The sequence below is a fragment of the Equus quagga genome, chromosome 2 (assembly GCF_021613505.1).
Source record: "Equus quagga isolate Etosha38 chromosome 2, UCLA_HA_Equagga_1.0, whole genome shotgun sequence".
Classification (NCBI taxonomy): Eukaryota; Metazoa; Chordata; class Mammalia; order Perissodactyla; family Equidae; genus Equus; species Equus quagga.
Window position 1 is genome coordinate 66,821,170 of NC_060268.1, and position 6,953 is coordinate 66,828,122.

Here is a 6,953-nt window from a genome sequence, read left to right on the forward strand (position 1 = left end):
AGTGTCACAGTGCTGCTTCCCTGATTCTGGTGCCTCCTATCTCCAGAGTGCCAGGTCCACGCCCTCTAGCAGCACACCCAGCTCCCGCCCAGCCTCCCTGGGCTACAGTGGAGCTGCTGGACCCCGGCCCATCACCCAGAGTGAGCTGGCCACCGCCTTGGCCCTGGCCAGCACTCCGGAGAGCAGCTCTCACACGCCAACCCCTGGCACCCAGGTATGGAGAGAGAGCCAGAGGATGGAGGCTGGGCCCCCAAGGGAGAAGCTCCCTAGCAGTAGAATGGGTTAACTTTTGCTGGCCCTGGTGCTAGATCTGGTTTGAGCTGAACTAACCTGTGTGGTTTCTGCTACCCTATGTGGCCCTGGTGGACAATGAGGGGAATAGGAACAGGACCTGTGGACAGCTTGTTTTTTCCTTTCCCTCATCTTCCCCAGCTAGAGGCCTGTTCGCTCTGCTCTCTAGCTCAGGAGCTTTCACTGGCTCCACCTGGCCTGTAAAGTGAATCTGAGTTGGTTTCTGTAGTTTTTTTAAAAGCCCTCCACATCCTCACCGTTGCCTTCCTGCCTCTCTGAATTTGCATCTCTTCCCCACAGCCTTCTCCTTTTCACAGTGTGAGGCCCTACCATGCGAGAAAGAAGCCCCGACAGGTTAGTATTAGAGTTCATACTGACTAGACTGCTCCAGTCCCTTCAGACCTTGAAACGGACCCCTTGCACTTAGCCGCTATTGCAGTGGGCAAAAAAACCTCCCAGTTTCGGCTGCCGTTCTCAAAATGGTCAAGCTTTCCAGTAAATTTCTCTATTTATAAGAATTCCTATTCTGAGAACTGTTAGATGCCTCATTATTTCCCTCTGCTTCTTTCTGCATAGATGCTGATACCATGCAAGTCCTGTGGTTGCCAATAGTTTGCCCTCAGCAACTTGTATTTTGGAGTTCGTGGGAATAGCTTGTCACCTAGTATATTATTCTGCTCATGCTGCCATAAAAAAAATACCACAGACTGAGTGGCTTAAACAAAAGAAATTCATTTCTCACATTCTAGGGGCTGGAAGTTCCAAGATAAGAAGGTACAGCAGGGTTGGTTTCTGGTATGATGAAAGTCGTCCTCATCATCAGAGAGCCCTTCAAAGAGGAAGCCACCCGGAGGAGGGAGAGCAGATTTCCAGAGGAAGAACAGAAAGACACAGGTGTAGCTCCAGAATCTTGGCTCACATACTCTCCAAATTCATATTTTCAACTCCCTTTGGTTCTAACTGAGAGTTCCCGAGGAATGCCCTCTGCCAGCGCTACACATGGCTGCTGAGTAAAGCAAATCTCTAGGCTATTGCAGGCTCCTGAGGGGGCCTGCATTACCCCTCCTCCGGCTCACCTGGCACTTCCCTGTACCAGTTGGAGGGCATGCTCCTGGAGGAGAAGTCAGCCCCCTGCCGTGCGGCTCTGGACTGAAGGCAAACTAGGAGCCACTTAGCCCAGTTCTGGCCCCACCACTCACTCGCCTCAGCGTTCCAGCCCTCTCCACCATGCCAGCTCACACAGACACTCTCACATATCTCCAGACCCACACGCTCCCCGCGGGGACAGCCTGGGACATAGAGCCACGCTCTGCCTGCCACACAGCGCCACCTACGTTTCCAGACAGCAGAGATGCGGAGTCGCTTCTCAGGTGGCCTCAGTGGTGATGGCAGCCCAGAGGTGCAGCAGCAGCCACGGCAGGAGCTCCAATCAAGCCGTCGGGCTGGGATATAGCGGAGCTGGGCTCTGAGTGAGACGCATCCTGGCGAAGACAGTGTTATCCCGCAGCCCAGCAGTGACAGTGGCGAGCAGCCTAGACTGAGCCAGCAACTGCTGGCTGGTCCCAGCAGAAGGAGGCGGAGTCAATTTAATAAATATGCAAGACATTATGTCAGGAGCTGTGGAAATGTAAAATGAAGTACACACAAGAAGTTCATAGTCTGGGAGGGGACGTGTCTGTGCATTAATTATTCCATGAATTTTTTTTTTTTTTTTTTTTTGGTGGGGAAGATTTGCTCTGGGCTAACATCTGTGCCAGTCTTCCTCTATTTTGTCCATGGGACACCATCACAGCATGGCTTGACAAATAGGGTAGGTCCATGCCTGGGATCTGAACAACAATCCCAGCACCTAAGCAGAGCAGGTGGGGCTTAACCACTATGCCAGGGGACCGGCCCCTCCATGTATAATTTTAATACTAGATATAAAATATGAAATTTACCCTTTTCTGTGCCACTAAAGCACCCTGTGCTTCTCTCAATTATTGTATGTGTTTCCCTATATTGTCATTAACTTCATTTTCTTTCTCCCACACAGTGGTAGATTGTGTTGGTGGCCCAAGTCCTCACCCTCCCTGTATCCGTGCCATTGTCTAACTTTTCAGTGCCCATCCTCCGTGAGTGGAGTAACCTGCCCCGCCCCTTGAGTCTAGCTTGGCCATGTGACTTGCTTTGGCCAATGGAATGTTAGCAGATATGGTGGAAGCAGAGGCTTGAAATGGACTTGAGCTTTGGGAGCTACCGCTTTGCACCTCTGCCATCACCATGAGATCAGGCCTGGACTGGCCTGCTGGAGGATGACAGACACATGCTACTGAGCTGAGTCTTCTGAATTGCTCCCACCTAGGCCAGCCTAGGTTCTCTGCCTGTCAGACAACCTACAGACATATGAGCAAGCCCAGCCAAGAAAAGTATACGAGTTATAACTGTACAACTTGATGAATTTTCACAAAGTGAACACATCTGTTTAATCACTACCCAGATCGAGAACAAGAATATTAGCAACACCTTTGCAGCACCTCTCATGCCCCTTCCCGGTCATTACCCACCTCCTCCTCCAAAGGTACCTATTATCTTGACTTCTAGCATCATGGATTCGTTTTTACCTGCTCTTGAACTTCTAAATGGAATGATGCCACATATAGTCTTTTGTGTCTGGCTTCTTTCATTCAACATCATGTTAAGGAGATTCTTCCAGGTTGTTGTGGATAGCAGTAGTTTCTTCGTTTTCATTGCTTTACAATATACCAAGGTATGGATATAACAGAATGCGTTTATTAATTCTGCTGTTGATGTACATTTGGGTTATTTCCTATTTAGAGCTATTATGAGTGATGCTGCAATGAATATTCTTGCACGTGTCTTTTGTTGAGCATATGAATGCATTTCTGTTGTATACATAGCTGGGAGTAGAATTATTGAGATATAGGGTAAATGTATGTTCAGCTTTGGTACATATTGCCAAAAAGACTTCCCAAGTAGCTGTACCAGTTTACACTCCAAGTGGAAATATATAAGACTCCTGGTTTCTCTACCTCTTTGTCAACACTTGGTATTGTTAGTCTTTTTAATTTTAGCCATTCTGCTTGGTATGTAGTAGTATCTTATTTCGGCTTTAATGTAGATATCCCTTATGACTTCTGAGCATGACTACATTTTCACACAAACATTTGAATATCCTCTTTTGTGAAGTGTCTGTTCATGTAAGATTCAAATTTGTGCCTTATAGACTCTTCTACTGTAAGATCAGAAGGGCAGCTAGGCAGGTCATGAGGCTCACAGCAACAGATCCTGAAGGTAAAAAAGAACTTTGCATCAGCTCAGACCCAGCCATATCAACATCAAGAATGACGCAGTGGGGTTCCAGCATAAGAGCCTGAACTCTGAGGCCTCAAATCAATATCTAAGAAGTAGGTGATGGGTTGGACACATGGCAATGTGGGAGTCTTCAAGGGAAACCCGTTTGCTGGTTACTCTTAGCTTCAGAGGTTGCTAGAGATCTTGGAAACACCAGGGCTTCAAGGTCTGGTTCTCAGCCACGCAGCCTCAGAAAAGAGCTTTTGCAAGACACGAGTCAGAAATTAATGTAAAAATCAGAATGCTGATTTATTAATTTACACTATGAACCAGATGACCAAGAATTCCAGTCTCTGATTAGGACACTCTCTCCCTATAAGAAAACACATTGGGATGTCAAATATAATCAGAAGGCTGCATGGTGAGCTGGAATCAGCACCAGAATGAGAGAGGAGCATTGGGAATAACAGGAGTGGGCTTCCAAGACCCTCATAGTGAAGATGGATCTGCCACTGGAACTGGACGGGTGTGATCTTGAGCCTGGCCTCCCTCTCCCCAGTCAGTGCTCCGAGGAACACTGTCAATGTCACTTCAGAGGCTGTCCTTTTGTCAGTGTTTCCAGTGCTAACTAATCCTCTCTCTGATTGACTCTTTCTTTCTTCAGACGTCCTGGAGGACATTTGTTGTTGTCTTCCTATCATCCATTTCCCCACCTCACCCTCCAGAGGTCCCTGGCCCCTTTTCAACAGACCATACTTTCCGTCTGGGGATCCATGGTTTTCCTGGGATAGTTCCATCCTAGATCTCGGTTTGGAGCTGACCACCTAGGCCAAGTCAATCAGCACATTCCATCGTCTGAGCCCAGTGATGAGTTGAGCATGTTAGCCACAAGCGCTGGCGTCCTGATACTCTGTATTTCCTACTAGGCACGAATGAGAAAGCTTGTAGCCCTAGGAGCCATCTGAGGACCCCAAAAGGAGTCAGCTTCAGATTATTCTGACACAGAGAAAGGCAGAGTGAAGAGCTGAAGAGAAACTGATTCCTGGTGATTTTAGTAAGCTGTTGAGTCAAGCAAGCACAACCTCTGGACTTTTCAGCTCTTTGAGCCAAGAAATTCCTTCTCATGTGCAAAACAGTTTGCTTTGGTCTGGCAGACCTAGTTGACTATCCAATATCTGTTCTCCTCTTCTTCCTTACTTACAGAACCTCAATTTTACTGATATTTTAAAAATATTCATCTCCCCATACTCCCCTGGAGCTAAGGGTGGCAATGTGGCCAATAAGGTACAAGTGAAAGTCACTGGGTGGTGCGTCTGGGAAAGTGATTGATTTCCTCATTTAAAAAAAAGAAGAGTGCAGACTCAACTGGCGCGTGCATTCTGCCTTCCCTCACTCCCTTCTTCCTGCCTGCAAAGCAGACACCGTACCTAGAAGAGTGACAGCCAACTTGTGATCACGAGGCCAGAAGACTCACACTAGGGATGGACAAAGAAGACAGAAGGAGCTGGGTTCCTTGATCAGCTGCATGAATCCCGGACTGCCTATCCCAGACTCCTCATAACATGAGAAAAGTAAACCTCTTATTGGTTTAGTCACTTTGTTAGGTTTCTGTTAAATGTAGCAAAATGCAATCCTACCAGATAGAGAACTCAGTACACTAACGTGGGAGGCTGCAAGTAATAGAAGCTGAAACATGGACTTTGTTTAGTGGTGGAGATGGAGTTTGGGGCCGTGAGGGTACAGACTTTGCAGACTGGAATGCCGATAACCTTGTCATGCAGTGGTGAAACGTTTGGTCCACTGCTGTTCTGTGGGGGACACTGCACATGCCAACCAAGTCTGTAGTGTTAGGGGAAGTGTTAGAGTAATTCAGAATGGCACATGCTAGTGACTTCTCTCCACTTCAAAAAGTCCTGAAGAAGACTGATGAACTAAAGTTATCCAGGCTAAAGAAAAAAGGGAAGGAAGTACCACTTCACTAAGGAAAACACTCTCCCTGGGGCCTGCAAAACTCCTTTGAATGAGCATCTCATCACCTGGAGACTTGCAGGGCTGAAAAAGATCCTTGCTTCTGTTCTCCAAATAGGAGTGGTGGCTGTCAAGCAATAGCTAGAAGAAGAAAAGACTGGTGTCCTGGGTCTTTCTTGAGTTCTTCCTTTAAGAATCACCATTAGGGGCCAACCTGTGGCTGAGTGGTTAAGTTTGCGTGCTCCACTTTGGTGGCCCAGGATTTGTGGGTTCGGATCCTGGGTGCGGACCTACACACCACTCATCAAGCCATGCTGTGGTGGCATCCCACACAGAAGAACTAGAATGACGTACAACTAGCATATACAACTATTTACTGGGGCTTTGGGGAGAAAAAAAAGAATCACCATTAACAGAGGAAGTAAGGTCTGCAAAGTGTTCTTTATCCACCAGAGCTTTTTGTTTCCAATTGTCTCAAGTCAGTAAACATTAAGTTGAAGGCTATAGGGATGGGCAGAGCACAGAGACCAATAGGTAATAGAGGAGGATTTTCAGGTTTTAAGACAGGCCGTATAGGAGCTTTGGCTGTGGTTACTCACACATAAGACTGAAGAAGAAGCAAATAGACTGGAAGCCTATAACATTTTTGGGGGAATCACATCACCAAAATGAAAATTTAAGAACCTCGCCAGCCAAAGCGTATCATTTTTCTACCCCAGGCCCCTGAGCACACCAACAGAAAGGGCATCCTCCCCAAAGTTCACTTCAGATATGGCTAAAGAGGATAATGAACAAGAAGTCATGTTAAAAGAAGATGGAACTTGAACCATGGAGCACAATAGGAAAGAGAGTTCCTTCCCGAGAGGAGTTCAGCGGAGGAAGGAATTCCTGTCGGGGAGGGAGTCCTAGCTGCTGCTGTCTAGCAGAATCTGGTATTTGCTGTAGATCTGATGTTCATTATACTTTGACGTGCTTCCCATTCTTCCCTTTCCCGTGTGGGAGTTTATTTTGTTCCTTCTCCACTATTATAAATACTACATGTTGAGGGAAGATAACTCATCTTTTAGTTTATAGGCTACTGGACTATAAGGCCTCACATAAGGACTAAATGGAGAAAACTGCATTTGGGCTAGATATTCTGGCCTTTTTTTTTTTTTTTTTTAAGAATGGCATCTGAGCTAACATCTGTTGCCAATCATTTTTCGTTTTTTCTTCTCCCCAAAGACCCCTAGTACATAGTTGTATATGCTAGTTGCAGGTCCTTCTAGTTGTGGCATGTGTGATGCCACCTCAGTATGGCCTGATGAGTGGTGCCATGTCCACACCCAGGATCCGAACAGGCGAAACCCTGGGCCACTGAAGCTGGAGCTCGTGAACTTAACCACCCCACCACGGGGCCA